This window comes from Panthera onca, chromosome A2 (genome assembly GCF_046562875.1).
Source record: "Panthera onca isolate mPanOnc1 chromosome A2, mPanOnc1 haplotype 2, whole genome shotgun sequence".
In the NCBI taxonomy this organism is placed as follows: domain Eukaryota; kingdom Metazoa; phylum Chordata; class Mammalia; order Carnivora; family Felidae; genus Panthera; species Panthera onca.
The window spans coordinates 169239339-169262714 of NC_138340.1; the positions used below are offsets into that span (position 1 = coordinate 169239339).

At 39.5% G+C, this 23376-nt stretch overlaps 1 long non-coding RNA gene across 1 annotated transcript; it reads right to left on the reverse strand.

Moving 5' to 3' along the window:
* Positions 1 to 19561: 19561 nt before the first annotated feature.
* Positions 19562 to 21039, reverse strand: LOC132677214 (uncharacterized). Its single transcript, XR_009609240.3, has 2 exons — positions 20936 to 21039; positions 19562 to 19951 (listed from the first exon to the last, which is right to left on the reverse strand). It is a non-coding gene; the product is annotated as an uncharacterized LOC132677214 (long non-coding RNA).
* Positions 21040 to 23376: the final 2337 nt, after the last annotated feature.

Below are 23376 nucleotides of genomic sequence, written 5' to 3' on the forward strand. Positions count from 1 at the left end.
AGGACCTCCAAAACTTAAACATTCAGCATTGTTTTTGGCAGACTCTGGGCCTGGGATAGGGCATTCATAAACAAGACTGGGATGGAGAGAAACATCTTTTCACAGGTCCCATGGATGTTGACAGTCATACAGGCTCATTGCAACTGACTCCATGTAACATCAATATGGTCACTTTTGGGAACTTCAAAGCTCACTTGACAACAGACTTGGGACTCTCCCATGAATCAGCCCATCATTCTGACTGAGCCCAGAGTACTGTGGTGGCTGATTTGAGCAGGAGGCAAAGACATTTGCAATATGTTCACTCCACTTTCAATTTCTTCAAATAATTATTAGTAATATTATGCTCCCTTATATTCTTCAGGCTTTATCATTTATAAAATGCTGCCATATTCTTTACACATTAAACTGGCAATATTTTTAAAAATTCTTCTACTCCATAAAGACCATGTCCTATAGCTGTAAATCTGTCTCCATGGGATCAAGGAAGGGAAGTGGGCAAATGCCATCTGGGGAGAGGAGAGAGATAGTAAAGAGAAAAGCCTCCTGACAAGAAGGGGAAGAAAGGGAAGCATTTTGGCCTGGAAAGTGGGAAGGAAGAGAAGCAAGGTCAGAGCAAGTATTGTTATGCCCAGAATTCGTGATCCCCAAAGACCACTAGGGAGCCGAGTCCGATGTAAAAGCAAAAGAGCCTTTATTCGAGCTAGCGTGAGCTCAATCACCTACCTGCACCGACACAGCGGTGAGATACCGGGGAGAGAGAGTGAGTTTCAAAACGACAAAGGTTTTATTGGGGCCTAGGGGCAGTTGGTGAGGTAATGGTTGTGTCCTCAGCCGATTGGCTGGGGAAGGGTCCGAGTCCTCTTAGGCAGGTGAGTGGGGGTTACTCAAGGGGAGGAGGTGTGGTCAAGGTGAAGGACACAGAACAAGATGGAGTCGGCCGGTGTAGGCTTGCCCTTTCAGTATCTTGGCTTCTGCTTCCACACATAGAACAAGTGGAAATGCCAGAATCCTGGGGAAGGATGTTAGACAGGTTGAGGTTAAAGCCAAATACATAGGGATGTGTGCTCAGATCCTCATTTAGGACTCTGAGAATACCCTCTGTTTGGAAGTTTCCAAACAATGTGAGTGAACTCCATCAGGAAAGAGAGAGAGAGTGGGGGGTAAGAGAAAGGAAGTCAATACTTTTAAGCCTCCCACAGCTCCTGTACGGTATGCTATGGAAAGAACTAGAAACAGCCACACGTCTCGGAGAGCATAGATAGTAGCTGAGCTGGAATACAGTGGACTTGTTCTGGGGTCACCGTAAAACAGGAGAGGAGACCCTCCTGTTGGAAGATGTGACTGAATCTCAGAGGTGCTACAGCCCAAGCCAAGGTCAGGCTGAATTAGTGAGGGAGAGCTACCGGCCCCTGATGGAGATGAAAAAACCCTACAAACGAAGTGCCACATGAGGGGCTGAGACAGAATCACACGTGGGTCCCTAGAAGGACAACACTGTGGGGCAGAGCAAGCAGTTGTCCCTGAAGGGAGAAGTGAAATTGCACTAGGCCTTCAAGGTGAGACAGACCAGAATGATGAGAGATGAAACATGTTCAGGAGACAGGGCAAGTTTGTGGGATGTTTTTTTTTTTTTTTTTGCAAACCTCCTCCTGTGGGATGTTTTTAATGTCACACCAAGGAATTTGGACTTTGTCCGAAGGGCCACACCCCAAAGAGTATTGTGTAGAGCACTTGTTCCTTGGGATATTAATAAGTGCACCATCAAAAAACGGGGGAAGATTCATAGTTTAAAAGTTTGGGAAACAATGAATTAAACATCCCGGTCTCTTCAATATACTAACGTGCATTAAGAAGAATACAATGGGAAACACAGGCTAGATCAGAGAGACAAGAAACAGACCAGGGGAGATCTTTATGCACGTTTGAGTGGGAGCGTCTCAGGACAGGGAGCATGTTGCCGACTGAGAGAATGGAAAGAAAGACACTGACTGGAAAGTCATTAACCAGGAAGAATTGCTGAGGCATTAGTTCTGAGCGCCTACAGGGGGCGGAAGAAATGGAAGAGCCACAGATTCAAGCTTGAGGAACCTGTAGGAGAGGGAAGTCTCCTGCATTGTTTACCGACGCTAGAGGCCGCTAGAGGGCGCGCTGCTTCAGGAGTAAAGGGGACCAGTTTCAGACCTCTGCGTTTGACACGGAACTGGCTATCTAGGTGGAAATGGCCCGTAGACAATTAACAATTGAATACTGAGGCTCAGGACAGAAGGCAAAGCCAGAGATGACCTTCTCCATACTGATCCCAAGACCTCAGGCCAGAGTGGGTCTCCTTGCTGCGCCGGACCTTCTTCCAGGTCTCTCATGCAAGTCTGTCCTTGTCATATGTTGCCAGCTGCCCTGGATTTTTTCCGTTTTCTCTTCCCTTTAAAAGTGACCAGTCCTGTACCTCACTTCCTAGGACCCAATTTTCCGCAAAACCAGTGATTTTTCAAACTGTGGTCCTAGGGAACACTGATGTTCTACTAGCTGGTTCTAAGTGTTCCATCACCAAAATGAGCAATGCTGGTCTTTTCCTTGAAAAAATAATGAGCGAGTAGCTTAACAGTTCTCAATTTTATTTTTCTTTCATCATTTTTTTCTTAAGCCTTAGGCATCTGATAACATTAGTATACTAGCAAGTATTAGCAGATGGCAACATAAGTGAACAAGGAGGAAATGATGCCAACCTAAACTACTCAGAACCCATTGATTATATTTGACTTGACAGCTCTCTTTTGTGGATATTAGATACTAGTGCTAATGATTATAATTTCATATGAAAACCTATTTTATTTGTGTTCATGAAGTAATTTTAATAAAAATTATATAGATAAATATTCCATAGTGATCCATAAATAACCCAGAACTCAAATTGTTCCAGCATGTGCAAATATTTAAGAAACTCCTCCAGAGCCAAAAAACTGAAATTGGAAGGATTTCATTTATTTAACAAATTTGTTATTCCCTACAACACCATATACTAGTGTTGCAGAGAAACTCAGTTGTGGATCTCAATTCACACTGCTTCTTCCACGGTCATCCAGAGAAGTGGACACTCTGAGAATAGTATACACTTCTCAGATGCCCTTGGCCATGTGAACTCGTTCTTGGAAACAAACATTGCAGGAATGATCTTTAGTACTCTCAGCCCTTCCCCCCAAAATTTCCCGGCATGATGCTCCATGTTCTTTTACCACCTGATGGCTAGGCATCGGCATTTTGGGCAACATTGAAAGCCAACCACTAAAGGTGGCAGAGTGCCCATTGGACTGGCTATTGAACTGCTAAACTACATGTGAAAGACTTTTCCTGATGGCCAGAAACCCACTCTCTTATCTGTTAACTGTGTTAGAAATAAAACTTCACTGTGTTTAGTTACTGGCATTTTGTGGTTTATTTTAATAGTATCCAAATAATAAAATGGGTGACTTTCAAATGCCTCATATTAGGTGAAAGAAGCCAGACTCAGAAGGCTACATACTCTATAATTCCACGTACATGACATCTGTGATAGGCAAATCACTAGGTGCAGAAAACTGATCAGTGTTCACCAGGGGCTGAGGATAGAGAGACAGGGAGGAATTTTGGAAGTTGATGGAAATGCTCTGGTATTAACAGTGGTTACATGGCAGTATGCATTTGTCAAAACTCACACAGAAATGTTCACTTAAATAGGTGAGTTTTATTTATTGTAACTCAAGTTTTTAAATGTTTGCAAGAAGAAAACTTTTGTACCTTATTTTTAAAGAAAAAGAACACACCATGCAAACACTAATCAAAAGACATCTGAATCAACTACAGGCACATCCGTTTTTATTGCACTTTACCTTACAGCACCTTGCAGATACTGCAGATTTTTTACAAATTGAAGGTTTGTGTCAACCCTGCAAGTCTATTGGCATCATTTTTCCAACAGCATTTGCTCACTTCAGGTCTCTGTGCCACATTTTGGTACTTAGTTGCAATATTTCAAAATTTTTCTTATTATTATATTTGTTATGGTGATCTGTGATCAGTGGTTATGACTTGTTGAAAGCTCAGATGATAGCTAACATTTTTTTAGCAACAAAGTGTTTTTTAATTAAAGTATGGATATTATTTTTTAGACATGCTATTGCACACTTAATACAATACAGTATAGTAAAACATAACTTTTATATAACTTTACATAACTTTTCATATATAAACAAAACTAGGAAACCAAAAAATTCACTTGATTTACTTTATTGCAAAGGTCTGGAATGGAACCCACAGTATCTCCAAGGTATACCTGTATATTAATATCAAAATTAACTTCAGAAAAGAGAATACTATCAGGTATAAAGTGAGATATTTCATAAGGACAAATAGATCAATTCATCAAGAATACATACCTATGCTAAATATGTATTTATCTAATAATAAAGCTTCAGAGTACGTGTAGCAAAATCTATAAGAACTTCAATAACAAATATATAAATCAACCAAAAAAATTCTCTCACCATAAGAAACTAGAAGGATAAGACAAATTAAATACAAACTAATTATAAGAAGAAAAAAGAAAGATAGGAGCAGAAGTCAATGAAATAGAAATAAAACAATACAGAAAACAAAAAACAAAAAGTTGATTCTTTGAAGTGATCAATAAAACTGATAAACTTCTAGCAACATTGACAAATGGAAAAAGCCCCCAAGCACTAATTACTGATTTCAGGAACAACAGAAAGGATATCACTACAAATGTTACAGATATAAAATATTAAGAAGGGTCCGCCATGAATTTAAATGGATAAATTCCCTGAAAAAAACACAAATTGCTAAAGTTCTCTCAAGAAGAAATGTAAAACTTTGATATATCATTATCTATTAGAAAAAATTAGATTCATGGTAAAACATTCTAAAAAAGAAAACCCCAGTCTCTGGTGAAATCTTTAAAACAGACGAAACAAAACATCTACGCAAACAGTCCCAAAAAAGGGAAGAGAGAAGAACATTTCACTATTATTTTATGAGATTAGCATTATCTTGATACCAAAATCAGAAAAAAATATTATAAGAAAAGAAAACCACAAAAATGAATATCCCTCATGAATAAAAACAGTAAAGTATAAGACAATTGAATAAGCAGTACATAAAAAGGATAATTTATCATGACTAAGTGCAATTTTCCCCAAGTATGCAAGTTTGTTTTAACATCCAAAATTAATTAATGTAGTCCACTATAGTAAGAGACTAAAAATAAAAAGGGGAAAAAAAACATTATCAAACCAAGAGATGCAGAAAACATTTTGACACAATTCAATATTCATGTAAGGTAGCTAATTTAGAAATAGAAAGGAATTTCCAAAGCAGCCACAGCTAACATTCTGAGTAGCAGAAGACTGTTTTCCCTTTAAGATCAGACTAAGGCAAGGATGTTTGCTCTTACCACTTCTTTTTTTTTAATGCTTATTTATTTTGGAGGGAAGGGGGTGGGGAGAGGGGCAGAGAGAAAGGGGCAGAGGATCCCAAGCAGGCCAGGCGGGTGCTGACAGCAGGAAGCCAGAAGCCAGCTCTAACTCCCTCCTGAAATCATGACCTGAGCCCAAGTAGGGCTCTGAGCTGACTGAGCCACCCAGGTGCCCCTTACCTCTTCTATTCAACTAGAGAGGGCCTATCTAGAGCAAAAAGGGAGAAAATTAACACATAGAGCTCTTAAAAGTTATTAAGACCCCCTTTTTATCACAGACTGCATAAATGTCTACATAGTGTATATCTTTTTTTTCTTTTAACCTTTATTTGTTTTTGAGACAGAGAAAGAGCATGAACGGGGGAGGGTCAGAGAGAGGGAGACAGAATCTGAAACAGGCTCCAGGCTCTGAGCTGTCAGCACAGAGCCCGACGCGGGGCTCGAACTCATGGACTGCGAAATCATGACCTGAGCCGAAGTCAGCCGCTTAACCAACTGAGCCACCCAGGCGCCCCCTACATAGTGTATATCTTAAGGAATCTATATTCAAAGTTACTAGAATTAAAAAGTAAGCTTGGAAATGTCTTAGGATACAAGGTCAATATTCAAAATCTGTTGTATTTCTACATACTAACAACAAACAATTGGAAATTAAAGTAAAAATAAGAATATCATTTACAATATAATTATAAAACAGGAAATACTCAAGGAAAGGTTTTACCAAGTATTGCAATACACTGAAAACAGCAGACATTACTGAGAGAATTTAAAGAAGACCTAAATAAATAGATACATGTCAATTCATTGGAAATCTTATTGTTTAAAATGTCAGTTGTCTTCAAGTTGATCTAAAGATTTAATAAAACTTCAATCAGAATTCTAGGAGATTACTTTGTACAAACTTACAAGCTGATTGTAAAATTTCATGCCAATTCAAAAAATGTAGGGCAGTTGAAACAATTTTGACCAAGCTCAAATTTGGAGGATTTAAAACCCGTGATTTAAATGTGTATAATAAAGCTACACTAATCAAGACAATATAGATATATTATTTCAAGATACATAGGTAATCAAGACAATAGATATATAGACCAATGGAACTAAATGGAATCCAGAAATAAATACACATAATTAATTTTTTGACAAATGTGCTAAGGTAATTTAATAGAGAAAGAATAGGTTTTTTTTCCCCTCCACATATATTCCTGGAACAATTGAGTATCTATATGGCTAAGAACAGTATTTGCCCTTATCTCACACCATATACCAAAAAACATTAACTGAGAATGCATCGTAGATATAAATGTTAAACTTAAAATTACTACGCTGTAAGAAAGTGTAGAAATAAGTCTTTGTGACCTTGAGTTAGGGAAAAATACACTAGTTATAAAAAGAAAAGAATGAATTATAATAGAAATAATCAATAATTGGGCTTTCTTCAAAATTAGGACTTTTTACTATTCCAAAGACACTATTTAAAAAAATTGAAAAGGCAAACAAAAATAGATTCTTAACTGTAGAGAAAAACTGGTGGTTAATCAGAAGGGAGGTGGGGGAGGGATGGGTGAAATAGGTGATGGGGATTAAGAGTACACTTCTTGAGGCACCTGGGTGGCTGAGTTGGTTGAACGTTGGACTTTGGCTAAGGTCATGGTCTCACGGTTGGTGAATTCGAGCCCCACATTAGGCTGCTGTGAGCACAGAGCCTGCTTCAGATCCTCTGTTGCCCTCTCTCTGCCTCTCCTCCACTCTCTCTGTCTTTCTGTCCCTCAAAAATAAATAAACTTTTTTTTTTAACAGAGTACACTTATCATGATGAGCACTGAGTAATGTATAGAATTGCTGAGTCACTATATTGTACACCCGAAACTAATATAACACTGTATGTGAATTACATGGGAATTTAAAAATAAATAAAAATTTTAAAAACCTGAAAAGGTGAGCTTCAGGCTGAAAGAAAAATATATCTGATAAACTACTTGTATCTAGACTATAAAAAGAACTTTCAAAAGTCAGTGTTATGAAGATATACAACCTGATAAAAATATTGATGAAAGGTTTGAACAGACACATTACTACCAAAAGAAAAATGAAGATAAAGTTCAAAACACAAAGAGGTGCTGTCACCTAATTACTAGAATACCTAAAATTAAAAAGACTGGCAAGAGCAAGTATCAAAGAGGATGTGAAGAAATGGGAACTCTCATATATTGCTGATGGGAATGCACATGGTACAACCACTTTTGAAAACAGTTTAGGCATGTTTTATAGATGTTCGCTCACCATTTAACCAAGTACTTCTACTTAGAAGGCCACAAAGCCTTATATACAAATGTTCACAACAACTTTTTTTTTCAAGGTAGCCAAACCGTGAAACAATTGAAATGTCTTTCAATTGGTAAATGAATAAGCCAATTATGGTATATTCATACAATGGTATATGACAAAGCAATGAAAAGGATTGAACTACTTATCAGTACAATAGACAGCATGGATGAATCTCAAAAGCATTGTTACATGGAGAAAGAAAACACACATAAAGACCACATAGTAGATGATTCCAGTTACGTGAAATTCTAGAAAAGACAAAACTAGAGTGACAGCAGATCAATTATTGCCCAGGATGGTGCTGGTGATAAACAAAAGAAAATTTGGGGAGGTGATGGAAATAGTCTCTATGTTGTGCTAGTGTTTACATGACTATATAAAATGTTTCAAAACTCACTGAATTTCGTACTTAACATGAATGAATTTTGTTTTACCCAACTTATACAATAATGTAACAAATTATAAAAGAAAATATATACTCATTGCAGGAAATAGGGAGAAAAAAATGAAAATAAATACAAAATAAGACATTTGTTAACAATTTGATGCATGGTCTTTCAGATTGTTTTCTATGAATAGATACTGAATATATTGCTTTATAAACCTTTTCAATTATAGTTTATAAACTGTTCTTTTTTTCATATAACTACACATTTTGAACATCTTTCTATGTCAATAACTACTTCATATACTACCTTTTTAATGTTCAGTTTGTTTATAAAACAATTACTTAATAAATCACCTATAGTTGAATATTCAAGTAGTTCATTTTTCAGTGATGCAAACCATGTTATAGTTTCAAATATTCTAATTTTAGTGCAAAAGTTTTGCCCAGAATTGTTTTACAGTTTTACAAGGTTCATAAGGGCTACAAAAAGTGTTTCAGAGGAATGGTAAAAGTTCTTTTTGGTCATGGGCTGACTCGTAGATTTCAAAGTGAGCCAAATGAGATCCCTATCTTCTCTTCTGCATTGTCATGCTGGGAATTCTCATCAGTGGTATAATGGGAAGTGCTAACACTAACCAAGTCTGTGTCTCCAGCAAGCTTTGGACTGTTGTACCCAATATCCTCTCTGGCATCAACCCTGGGCGCCTGACAGGTATCACAAGTGCAGCCTGTTCTGGAAGGAGCTCTCGGTTCTTCCACAACCTGTACCTCTTTCCATTTCCCCCTGGCAGTTCTTGTACCACCATCTACCAACTTGCTGAAGCCAAAAACAAGGGAATTGCCCTTGTACCCCTTTCCACCCCACCCTCCATCCAGTTTGCCAGCAGGTTCCATCATATGTACTTCCAAACATGATCCTCGTCCCTCCATACCTCTCACTTCCATCACTACTAGCCTGGGCTGCAACTCCTTCATCCTTTCTCTTTAATTACTCAAGTCTCTGAACTGTTCTCCCTGTACCTAGATTTGCTACTAATGTCCTATTTTCTACAATGCAAAGTGACCTTTTGAAAACACAACGTAGATATCTCATCAAGTTGATTTTTTTGTTTTACAACTCAAACAACACCCTAAGTCAGCTGTTCATCTGTCTCTCCACTTGAAACACCATGAGAGACCCACCATTGCCTGAGCACATTCCTGTGGTTCAAGGAACACAAACATACATGCTTTCCTTTTTTCTCTTTCTGGCAATTTTGGTTACATTTCTCCTTACAGTTTCGTACTGCCACCTGGCCTCTGCCATTCTGGAAGTCTTTAATCCCAACTGACAAGGAAATATATTTCCATAGATATTTCTTCTACTGCCAGTCTCAGATTTTAGTGGTCAGTCATCCCATGCTACTAAATGATACCAGTGTCCCCTCACCAAGAGACTTGTTAATAGCCTCAGTGAAGGGAATATTCTTCAGGGTCTCCCAATAGAGTATATTGGTATCACATAATAAATTCACTTTAATATTTCCACCTTTCTGAAGCTTTTGACTCTTCCTCAACACTGTACTAAGGACATTCTGATATCTCTGTCTCATTTCCTTGGAGGACATCACTCTGTCCTGGGAGCCACTCAGGAACACATGAGGACCAGCTTCAGGTATTCTTGCTGGCTTGCTAAATCTTAAGCCTACTGCTTTTCTTTTCTTTTCTTTTCTTTTCTTTTCTTTTCTTTTCTTTTCCTTTCTCTTCTCTTCTCTTCTCTTCTCTTCTCTTCTCTTCTCTTCTGTCTTCTTTTTCTTTTCTTTTCTTTTTTTTCTTTTCTTTTTCCAAGGCTTCTAAGAAGTTAATAAAAGTCAACTAAGTCCATGATCATGATAACTGTTTTAATTTTATTTATGTTGTCCCTAAATCATTCAACTGCCGGAGCCACCACATGGCCTGATGATTCACACATTCCAGTTACCAGATAAGAGTCAGTAATTTGTTGCTGGTGTATGGGTCTTCCCTGCCATCAGATCTGGCTCCAAAATCTCATCCTAAGGGCCTGTTTTAGTCTGGGTTCTGTCAAAGCAGAACAAAAAGCAAAAGGCAAGGGGTTGTGTACACACTGTTTACCTCAGAAGTGATTCCAGAGAACAGAAATCAAAGTTTAGGGAAAGGGAAGCAGGAAAATAGGGGAAGTTGACAGAAGAAGGCATTATCTACTGGCCACCAGGATTTTCTGAGGAGCATATAAAACGCTTGTCAGAATTACCTGCTAAAGGCGTGAAGGTGAGAAGCATCAGCTCCCAAGCCCCCCACTCCCACAGGTTGAGAGATGCCTCAGGGAGCACACACTCCCTGCAGTTCCGGCCATGCATGCCTGATGCACAGCAAGCCTCAGAGAAGGCAAAATGTGCAGCTGAAGCTTGAAGTAAAGCATCGTTACCACCGAGCAGACTTGCTTGTAGGGCTAAGGTGTACAAGGTCTCTATGAGAAACATCCAGGCATGGGCAAAGTCAACTCAAGAGTGGAAAGATTGTCAGACACTTCTTGCTGTTGCAAGACAGTCTTAAGATAGTCACTTAAATTCCCTGGCCCTCCCTCAGTCTATCCATCTGTAAACTGTGTAAACTGAATTATATTCCTGGTTCTCAAACCTATTTTCTAAACAGAATTACACTGAGAATTCTTAAAGTCATTTGTATCCGTGCCCCAGCAGTTCTGATTCAGTGGGTCCTGGCTACAGTCCAAGAAACTGTATGTTATAAACCTTCCCAGGTGACTCTGAGGTAGGAGATCTGTGGACCCACTTCTACAGTCCCTTTTCTTTCTATGATTTGGTGGGTTATTTAGGACACTGGATTAATACTGGGAATTTCAAGAGAAATGTACCATGCTATTCCTTACTTATAGACCTTGCAATATGTTCTTTTATGTAAGGTTTACATATATGAAATAGTAAGTGTGTAACTTAAGAGACCATCCAACCAGATATTGTAGGTCACACACAAGTTTCATCTGTGAGGAGTTTTCCAACATCAATCAAACTATCTTCTCTTCGTTCTTTTTGACTCAATTTAATAAATTTTGAACACATTCTATTGATTAGACATGTATTATCTGCTACACATTGATCTGGTACAATGAGAGATAAAAAGATGAATAGGACATTTTTCTTACTCTAAAGGAGTGTGTGACAGATAATGTACAAGTAAAGAATGAAAGCATTACGAGATGAATTTCACTAGATAAACGCAAAGTCTACAGGTTTTCAGGGAAGGAAGCAATCACTTTTTGCTGAGTAAACAATGCAAGACTTTTGGTATAGTTGATTAATTTCTCCAGCTATGCTCAACAATCAAGGACAAATGGAAGAAAGCAGAATTTGAGGAAAGTGGACATAGAAGAAAAGCAGACAGTAAAGGGGTCTCAGGTCCCCCAAACATTGTTACCTTGAGTTGGAGGCCAGCGAGGATGTGGGGACATTCTGGGAGAGAGGAGTGTGTGTGGAAATGAGCACAGGGTTCAGGTACTCTGGAAGATGGGTTTCAACAAAATTGAGGTGTATCTGAGGAATTCACGGCTTGTAAGCTTGAATGGATGGCAGCTTCTCCAAATTATGCCACAGGCTTCGGATGAGGCCTTTCCAAGGGACTGGACTAATCCTGTTGGTGAGGAGCACACGGGTATGACCAGAAGAGGGACACATGATTGTGCTTCAGAGCACAAGCTTTAGGAGGAAGGGACATCACTTCCTTATTCTACTCTATGAAACCTTTAAAACGTAGGTTAAGAATTTGAAAGTCAGGAGTATACTCTGATACTATGACTTAGTCTTTTTTAAATTTCTAGTGTCAGAAGTATCAAGCCCAGCCCATTCAGTTGCTTGACTTCACTGAAATTCTTGGGGACCCAGATTCCCACTTCTAACTTGCAGTAGCTAAGGACACTCCCACTATGATAAATACAGTCAGAGGCGTCAGACCAGTGGACCTGCTAATCAGTCCGGAGCTCTGGACTGAACGTGGCTTCTGTTGAAAGGGGTGCCCCAGAGTCTGTCTTCACCAACCCCACTCCATCCCACACCTCCTCTCCTCCAAAGACCTGCCTTTGGGAATAGGATAGTACAGACTTTGGTACCGGGAATGCACACTTGGCTTCTGTTTCAAAGCACCCAAATCAACTCTGTGAGTCTGAGGGATCCATAAAAGTTTCTGTTACTCGTTTGGCAATCAGCAGCCCTGAAATTGATGAGTAACAGAGGATGGCCAGGGCTGTTCTGGGAAGCCAGGCTCTTGCTTTGGAACTGTTGAGATCATAAATGCTCTCTGTGTACAAACACACGCAGCTCCCCTCACTTTATCATTGGAGTCGAACTGCCTTTAAACTGTCACTCCTCTTCCTGAACCATTAGTTTTCTTGGAAAAAATAATTAGACCCATAAGAAGGAGTAAAGGAAAGAAAATATGAAAGAAAAGATAAGCCAAAAGGAGCAAATGCTTCCAGTCAAAGAAGGGGGGGGGGGAAATGAGACCTGCCAACAGCCCCTCAAAAATAATGATTATATTTTATTCCCCCTCCCCCCTCCCTTTTTTGGCTTTTGCTGACATTTCTTATGTAAATACCTTTATGGTACACATGAGGGCATTTAAAAATATTTTCCATATTGTTATAGCTACCTATTGGGGATAATATAAGTACATTCTTGTTTGCAGGCAAGAGAGAGATTATAAAACTAATTCTCAAGCTTCCTGTGACTCTTAAAAATAGATGCTGAGAAAAGCTTCTGAATGCTTCTTTTGAAAAAGATAAATGTTTAAATCATTATATGATCAATCAAAATATAGTCTGACCTGTGATCAGAGTTAATAGAATTTGTAATGTTTATTTTGTTTTAAAGCATAACTAGCACCAGTGTAGTCTGTCCCAATGGCTTAGTGATGCTATATATAAAATATATAAACAGGAAATGTGGAAACATTGTGTTTTCACTTGATTCAAACAAAGAAAGAGACCCAAATATGAAAATGAACTAAATAAAAATGAGCTTGACCTCTTTCTGAGATGAATATGTTTGTAAATTTAAAAATTGTTTCTCTAAAATAAATTATTAAAGATTTTCATATTGGGCGCCTGGGTGGCTCAGTTGGTTAAGCGTCCAACTTCGGCTCAGGTCATGAGCTCACAGTTCGTGGGCTCGAGCCCTGCATGGGGCTCTGTGCTGACAGCTCGGAGCCTGGAGCTGCTTCAGATTCTGTGTCTCCCTGTCTCTCTCTGCCCCTCCCACGCTCACACTCTGTCTCTCTCTCCCTCTCTCAAAAATAAATAAAACATTTAAAAAATAAAGATTTTCATATTTACTGTATCTTCTGCACAACAAATCTAGAACTAAATTTATTCCCTATGACATACAAACTTAACATAAAGCAGAGTCATTAATAAGAGGAATAAAATTCTGGAAAATGTCTCAAAAAAATAAGTTTGATGGTTGCAAATTATAGCTTGTGTTGAGGGTGTTTTATTTGTCTCCTTAGAAATCCACCAAGTTTTCTTCATTCAGACCACTCCGCTGAGATGGGGAAAAGACTTTAAATACTGTGTTTTCAGGAGTAACTGCATCCACGGAGAAGGTTAGTTGTTTCCTATGTCTCCTGTTCACTGAGCATCAGGGGGAACCTGCCAGCCACACCCTCCTAACTGTCAGCAGTACAGGCGTTTTCAATATTTTTGACAGACACCAAACACCACACAAGAAGGCTGAGAAGGAAATCTCTAAAGGGGCTGGGGCATTCATGACTCTGACTTTTGAGGAGAGACAGGATTGTTCACAGATAAAGTGATTGATGTGTTAAAAACTGGCAGATGTTGGAAAAGGGGAGACACAAGATAAGAGCCATAAACGGGAAGATTTGGAATTGAGACAGGAAGAGGCCATGTGAATTTTAGACACAGGAAGTTGCTATTCTGGGTCCCCTGAGCTCTGCTGAAAGCATTATCTGGCTCAGGGGTTTGAATCAAATGAAAAATCAGCCTGGGGAGGTTTGTTTTGAAAAACTGAATACATAGCTCCAATTCTGACTTGCAGTAATTAATTAGGTTACACATGTTTTTATTTTGTCCCAAGATACAAGTAGTAACAATTTAAAAAATATTTATAGGAGCCATTTATTGAGCATTTATATTGTGCTTTACATAAAATGTTAAATTTATTCTCCCAACAACCATTACTATCACATTTGCGTGAAGAAACTAAGGCTAAGAGAGGAGGAATAACTTCCCCAGCATCATACAGTAATACTAATTAAAAAATTGAGATCTGAACCCAGTTCTTTCTAATTCCAAAGAGTTAATTAAATGTGATGTTACGCCAAACCAAAGATTTCAGTTCAAATTTTATAAAAACAATGTTGTCATACCTATTTTTGTTTTAAATTCAGTCTGATTCAAGTCTCTGGTAATTTATTTAGAATTGCTATATTCAGGTATATATGTTGTACTCACATGCTCACAGCAGAAACATAAATGTTCGTTCACATTCCAATATCTGCCTACACCCTGTAATGGGACAAAATATCTACAAGTCCAATTTTTAAAAGTGAAAGAAATCTGGGGCACCTGCGTGGCTCAGTCGCTTGAGTGCCAACTTCAGCTGAGGTCATGACCTCACAGTTTGTGGGGTCGAGCCCCCTGTCGGGCTCTGTACTGACAGCTCAGAACCTGGAATTGCTTTGGACTCCATGTCCCCACCCTCTCTCTGCCCCTCCCCTACTCTCTCTCTCTCACTCTCTCAAGAATAAAATAAACATAATTTTTTTTCAAAAGTAAAAGAAATCCCACAGAATGAGAAAAGTAATCATTTTCCAGTGAAAATTTAATACTATCCATTATTATATTGGTCATATTGACTATAATAAAAATTGAAAGTTGGTAATTAAAGATATCTTGGTTTTTCCTTAGGTTGCTTTTCCAGTTTTTAGGTGCCTCTATCATACTGACCACACGTTACCAGTCAACTCCTCTCTTAGCTTTATTTGTCATATTATTATTGTGGCACCATTTATTCAGAAACAATTAGAGAAAAAATGTAGGACAAATTTATATTTGAAATGGTTTGTGAAGCATCTCCAAATCTTCATGTGTGTTTTAACAGATTAATCACCTCTGCAAAAGGATGTCAGCAGCCACCAACACATCATCACTGTGAAAAATTCAGATTCATAGTCTACCTGCCTACAAGGTAATGTAGACTAAACTGCTGATTTTTTGCCTCATCCCACCAATACTATAATTGCCCACCTTGAATACAACGTGATTTTGATGCTGCTTCCAAAAGATCCAGGGCCTTGGAGAAGGTTCACCCAAGGCTAAAGACTTTGCTCTCACTCATCACACAGTTGCCAATGCCATTCAAATTCTTGCAAGGAGTTGTGTCTCATGAGTCTTTGGTCTCTCTAGATTTGTCACTAAACCCATAGAATCTTGTCATTTTTACTAAAAAGAATGCAAACAGTTTATTAAAAATGAGAATTTATTACATGCTGATTGTCTCCTCACCATTCAATAGTGAAATGCACAAAATATTTCCAGTTTAGTCATCCTAGTACACCCCATCAAGTCTGACTGAATTTCAATATGGCAGGTCAGTTAAACCCCAACAGCCATTCATCAGCTACCTAATAATTATCTTTGAGTGTGGAGGCTACAACTTCTGAAAATTATTGCCAGAATTCTTGGTATTTTAGAAAAAAAGTATACACACACATACACACACAGAGAAGGGGGTTGGAGAGGAAAAGGATCTCTTCATAGTCCAATAAAAAAGACCAGGTTACAGAATAATTACCTATAATTTAGTAATTTGGTTCTAGTTCCATTGTGGTTGGGTAAGCCCAGTACAGCCTAGCCCTCTCTCTGATTACAACCAAAATGTGGGCAAATTAAAAACCCAAAGATTCTGAAAAATAAATACAAAGGGAAGATTGTGAGGGAAGTCACACCTGGAAGAGGTGACCTACATGGGGATGGATCTCCTCCCCGCCTGGCAGCAGCCTCCAGTCACTTGGCTGGTGGCCAAAAGTCTACAAGGAACAATTGAAAGAGGCCCTGAAGACCCAAGTGCGTAGGGAAATGGCAGAGGGAGATGGCCAGCGAAGGTGCTCTCCAACTCTGTCTATGAATCCACACAAGTCTCAACCCTAACTATGTACACGCAGGAAAGACCCAGACAAAGGAGACACAAGTTTTGAGAACAGAAGTGACATTCGGACCACCTACACAAGTCTCAGCTGAACCCCTGAGTCACTAGTAGGTCAGACACAAAATATCTGAAGTGACACTTCATGAAAGAAGATACATAAATGGCAAAAACAAGTGTGAAAACATGTTCAACATGATTAGCCATTGAAGAAATGCAAACTGAACTACAGTGGGATCCTACCTACACATACTTCAAAGAGGCTAAAAGTAAAAAGGCTGATGATATCAAGTATTGGTCAGAGTGTGGAGCAGCTGAAACTTTCATCCACTGCTCATGGGAACATAAAATGGTACAGCCATCGTAGAAAACAGTTTGGTAGTTTCTTTAAAAGTTAACATATTTCTGTGGCACCTGTGTGGCTCAGTCGGTTAAGCATCCAACTTCAGCTCAGGTCATGATCTCAGGGTTTGTGAGTTCAAACCCTGCACTGGGCTCTGTGCTGATCACATGGAGCCGGCTTGGAATTCTCTCTCTCCCTCTCTCTTTCTGCCCCTCCCCAGCTTGTGCGCGTGTGCGTGCGCGTGCACGCACACACACACACACACACACACACACACACACACACTTCCTCTCTCTCTCAAAATAAATAAATAAACTTTAAAAGTCTCTTAAAAAAATAAAAGTTAACATGCTTCTACCAAACAGTCTAGTCATTTCACTCCTGGCTATTCAGCATAAAGAAATGAAAACACATATCCACATGAAGTCTTGTACATGTTCTTAACAAGGTTTTTGTTTTTAGTTTTTTTGTTATAGCTGCAAACTAGAAGCCATCCAAAGGTCCATAAGCAGAGGAATGGATAACCAAATTGTGGTACCCCCAATAAAAAGGAAAAAATTACTGATAGATGCCACGCCTCCACACAGCCACACCTTCACACCTCCACACAGTCACCCAGTCACATCCCACGCTGCCATATGGTCACACCATCATGCTAAAACTCTGCTGTTGTAGTATGACAGCAGACACAGACAATCTGTAAATGGGAGAGTGTAACTGTCCCAGTACATTTTTATTTACATGTCAGGTGACTACCAGATTTGGGCTGTGGGTCAGTTTGCCAACTCCTGATCTAGGTGATCATTACTAAAGCATCACTTTTTACCTTGTCATGCTTTTTGATATGCTCATCTCATCCATGCATATTTCTTTTTTTAAAAAAAAATTTTAATGTTTTTATTTTATTTTTGAGAGAGACACAGAGTGCAGGCAGGGAAGGGGCAAAGAGAGAGAAGGAGACAGAATCTGAAGTAGGCTACAGGCTCTGAGCTGTCAGTGCAGAGCCTGACATGGGGTCTAACTCACGGACTGAGAAATCATGACCTGAGCTGAAGTTGAATGCCCATCTGAGTGAGCCACCAGCTTCCCCTTATCCATGCCTACTTCTTTGGTGTCTCCCTCAAGCCAACGTCCAGCTGGGCACATGATGTCTGTTTTACAAACACTGTTAAGTGCCTGGGAAGAAAAGATGACCAGGGTCACTGTTGAGCCCCTGTGAATCCAGACTGATAAAAATGCTGTATGATGGGAAATTATACTTTAAAACCGATAAACTCTTTTTCAAGTTTCTTAAAAGCTCAGGAATTAGAATTCTCAAGGAGTAATCCTGTGCTTTGGGTTTGGACCAATTAGACTGAAGGAGAGAAAAGCAGACATTAAAATAAAAGTTTCTTTTTTGAAGGTTGTGAGCACTTGTATTCAGCTACACACCTTCAATTATTTGGAGTTTCTTCGTTCTAGGATTTACCTTCATTTCTGCTCAAGCTTCCAATCATTTCACCCTAAGTCACAGACATCAATTTCTTTTCTTTATTTTTTTAATGTTTATTTATTTCTGAGACAAAGACAGAGCATGAGTGGGGAGGGGCAGAGAGAGAGAGGGAGACACCGAATCCAGAGTAGGCTTCAGGGTCCGAGCTGTCCGCCCACCCAAACTCACGAACTATGAGATCATGACCTGAGCCGAAGTCAGACACTTGACCAACTGAGCCACCCAGGCGCCCCAGTCATCAATTACATTTCTAAAGACTGTAATGCTGCCACACATAGTTTATATGTGTGAAGAGTGTCTGTTCCTCTTTCCTTAGATAAATTCAGTGATTAAAAAACAAAAAAACTGAAAAAGCATTCAGAATAAAAATGGAAAAATAAAAGGTACAGTTAGTGCTGCTTGTGAAGTGAGAGAACATTAATGTACAATGTTTTGAGATGGGACCAGATAAAGTTGGTAAAATTGATCTCTCTCTGAATCAAAAAAACATATGACTTAAAAGCATTGAGCTTAGTTGGGTATTTGAAATGTTTACTTAAATAAAAATAGTGATAATGCATTGGAAATTCTTGAATGAATACAAATCATTTTGTTTCCTTGTCATTTTGGTGCTGAGCTAGAACACCAGCTTAAAACCTAACATATTTCAAAATGCCTGAATTCCTGCTGTTCACCTAAATTTTTTTTTGTCTTAGGCAATTTCTGCTTTGTAGTTTAAAATAAAGCTATTGGAAATGTGAGAGGTAATATTGTTTGAGTCTTTCTTTTTTTGGTGATGAAAATGGAAAATATTTGGGAAAAAAGTAATAACCAGCATTGGTTAGGAGTTGAGTGAACACTCTAACATGTGGATGTAATTTTTTGGAGAATAGTTTGTTAGAGTAAAAGCCTCCGGGAAAATCATGTACTCTCTTCCTGGCTTTATTATTTCTAGGCATATGTCTTAAGGAAATTAAATTAAGGAGATCTAGTTTGAATAACAATATTATGCAACCCTAAAATGACGTTGTATAAGTGTGTGTGTTAACATGGACACATGGTGGTGTCTATCCTGAGGGTTGGCCTATTTGATGTCACGCTACTCAGTTCACTTATATCATTAAACTATGGAAGTGGGAAGTTACAGTATATTGTCCAAACGCTCTTGCAGCAAGGGTTCCATATATGACCTAAATTCTGCCGAGAAGGTTCAGCTGTGCCAAACTGGATCTGGAAGGGAGTGACGGAGAAGTGTATACTGAAAGTCAATGGTGACTTTCTCTTGGTGGGAGAAGTCTCATGTATGCCATGTTTGGTTTTTTTTTTCCACTCATCTGGATTTTCTAATTTTTCTTTCACAAATAGTAAAATAAATACACATCCATAGCACTAGAATGAGACCCATGAGTCTTAGATTATGGTCTTAGCTCTGCGGTAATATGGTACTAAGTCTTAGGCAACTTTGTCCATCCCCACGGTTCTCCATGGCTTCCTCAGCAGGTTACAGAGCATGGCCTAGATCATCTCCATTCCAACAACAGGACACTTTGTTGTGTCCACGAAACACGCTGTAATCCCTTGTGTTATATAATCTGCAGTTCCTGTGCATGTAGTTGGTGCCAGATTCCACTAGCGCAGCAGAGAGCAGAACCAGAGCATTGCACTATCAAGAAGACTATGCTGAGGAGTTGGTAAGGAAGTGTGGAGATATAAGCAGCTGTGTCCACAGGCTTTAGTCATATTAATCAGTCAGAAGTCTTCAGCACGACTGCTTTCTCTTCTGTTAAAAAAAATGGAGTCTAATTTTAAAACAGAGAAGTGAGACGGTCAGGCACTGCTCTAGAGAGGCAGCTACTAGCTACTTAATGATAGACTGTCAGGTCACCAGGATGCCTGTCCAACAGCTCTCCCACTCATTAAAGCACATGGTGTAGGCTCTCTCCAGAGGCACTAAATCCACATGTGCTTGCATGGCATAAGTGTTTTATGTGGTGTGTGTGTGTGTGTGTACCCGAACTCTTGATTTGAGAAAGTGTTTCCAACACTAAGCTGTTATCATAAAGCTGGACAGAGATTCAGTTAGTACCCTCAACACTAGAAGATGCCTTTCTCAAGAGGGTCTTTCTGATGCTTGACAATTTTCTCAAAATATCCACTCTCCTTTTTGGGAATGATGAAACAACAGAGTGTGGAGTTGATTTATCTTCATTGTGAAAACTAGATTTTTACAAATAATAATACCCAAGAGTTATTGAATGGATCTTCCATACCTAAAAATGTATCAAGTGCTATACCTAGTAATTTTTCAATGTTCATAACAAAATTTGAAGCAAGTAGTATTATAACCTCTCTTTTCCAGATGAGAAGTACCTTGCCTGAGGTCAGCAAGTTACTAAATGGCAGAGCTAGATTCACTCCAGAACTGGAACAAGCCCTTCCTTGTCATGACCCTGCCCAGGCAGGGTGTAAAGGACACGTCCAGAGCCTCATGGGTTCCTTACAAAACTGTCTTTTCCCACAAAGGCACAGACAGCCTTTCTCCCAAGTGCTTCTGACATATCCTGCAAACAGCTCCCAGTAGAATGAATTTACCACTTCCTTCCTGGGAGAGATGGGAGCACTACCCCCCAGACCTCACTGGCCTGTTACCTCTCCATCTGCAGGTCACCAAGGATTTATCCCTTTGGTTCTATGTAACCTTAATCTGATAGACTTCCAAGCCCCCAACATGGTGAGTGATCTTGCTTTGCTTCTGACCACAAACCTTAGATGTTCTCTGGGCTCTCAGGCTCCTTCCATACCCTGGTCAACATGCTTGCCTCCTCCAAGACCTCAAAGTCACATTTTTGCTGCTCTTCTCAGGATGCTGCCATGACCACTCCCATTATCATATGCAGGCAACACCTTTTATGATTTCACAAATGAAACACAAGCAATCAGACCAGAACCTTATCCTCCAATCCAGAAGCTGTCAAACCTGCCTATACCTTTGCCCATGTGTTTGGCTTTCTCTTGTCTCAGTGGATAAACTTAGTGCCCCATCTGAGGCCACGAGTCCTACCCACTTACTCAAGGACTGGGCCACACTCCCTCCCAAGTCTTTTAATCACTGACTTTTTTCTCTTTTTTCCAGTTAATGGCGCTACCCAGGAGCTCAAGCCAAAAATACTTCCCCAAATAAGGAAACCTTATTTCTTGTCCTGTGGTCTCCATCAGATCCTGGGGCCTGAGGCCTCAAAACCTATCTACCCCTGACGACTTCTCAGCAGCTCCACCTCCCTCTGCAGTCATACCTGCTGTGCCTCTGTCTAGATCATGAAGAAGCTTCTTGACCGCCCTTCATGCCCCACCTTCCCTGCAGTCTCCACCCCTACCCAGCTCCCAAGGCCACTTTCTCAGACAGGGGTTAGATCCTGTCTCTTCCCTGCCTAGGCCTCTAGGGGGTTCCCATTACATTTAGAATAAAAGCCAGGGGCACCTGGGTGGCGCAGTCGGTTAAGCGTCCGACTTCAGCCAGGTCACGATCTCGCGGTCCGTGAGTTCGAGCCCCGCGTCAGGCTCTGGGCTGACAGCTTGGAGCCTGGAGCCTCTTTCCGATTCTGTGTCTCCCTCTCTCTCTGCCCCTCCCCACTTCATGCTCTGTCTCTCTCTGTCCCCAAAATAAAATAAAAAACGTTGAAAAAAAAAAAAAAAAAGAATAAAAGCCAAACTCTTCACCAAAGCCCACCCTCCATTCTGCCTCTCTCTGCTTTGCTCACCTTGTCTCTGAGATGTAGTGCTTGCTTCTACACCAGTGCCATGACATGTACTATGTTTTCTACCTCAAAGCTTTCCCAGAAGATCTTCACATAGGTCATTCATTATTCAGTCCCCTCAGAAGTCTCAGTGTAACCTTTCCTGACCTCCCAAGCTCTTTCTCCTGACCCTACTGCACTACTTCACAGCACTTACTCCCATTCGAAATTCTGTTGTTATTTACTCCTCTACTGTTTGTCTTCTTCACTAGAATAAGACCTCCATAGGTAGGGACCAAGTCTATTTTGTTCACCATTGTATCTTCAGTGTGCACATAGTAGGTACTCAATAAATGTTTGTGTAAATTTATTAATCTGACACCAAAGCCTTGGTCTTCAGCACTATCCTCCACTTTTGATGTGGGGAAACCTCGAAGAGAAACCACAAATGGACATTTCCAAAGAGAAGTCCATGTACATTGGAGGATATCCACGTGCTAGACTTCTCTGTTCATTGGTAGCTATTTTTTCAGTCAAGAGACAAGGTCAAAGTAAAATATATATGTATTTACAACCTGCTTATCCTGAAAGTTACAAAGCTTAGAGTAATTTTCTTTCTCTTTGACATACAGACAGCTGATTTTGCAGCTGATGTAGGCTGATAATAACTTAAAAGTAAATTATCTTGGCATTAGTTCTTTAATTTTGTTTAGTAAAAATATTTATACTTTCCAACACGTTTTGGATTAGAAATTCAACAAAAGACATCAACAAATTAGAATTCATGTATATACTGGATTTTTCAGAATCTACCCCATGTTAGAACACAAAGTGCTCATGCCTAAAATATTGTACCAAGGGGTGATGCTCCTGGGACTTTGTTTACAAGGCCCAGCATCATTTCTGGGCCTAGTTGAAATAAATCTTGACTATGTATTCTTAATTTTTATGGGCTTTAAAGTATTGTTATGAGTTGTTTGAGGGAAAATGACAGAATTATAGTTATTGGGCAACATTGACAGACTGTGTCTTTATGTAAGTGAATTTTCCCAGATGCTAAAGCATATTTTTACTCATTATATACATGCAAGCCTTTTAAATCAGAGAATACTGACGACATTTTGGACTTTCCTTTATGACTCATGAATATTCAGTGTTGCACTGATCTGACCTTCCTGGATCTGAGAGGCTTGATTGAAATTACCCAAGAGAGAGGTGTTGTCCATGCAGGCAACATAACTTCGCTCTGACTGCATCTTCAAGTGGCCTCTTCTCCCCATGTGTATCTGCATACTGGCCTCTTCTTGATTGAATCAAGGGCCTCCCCTAACCCAATATGGCCTCATCTCAACTTACATCCTAATTGTATCTGCAAAGAGCCTATTTTCGAATAATATCACATTCACAGATTCAATGTGGATATGAATTTTGGGAGGACATTATTCAATATAGTACACTAATAAATATAAGA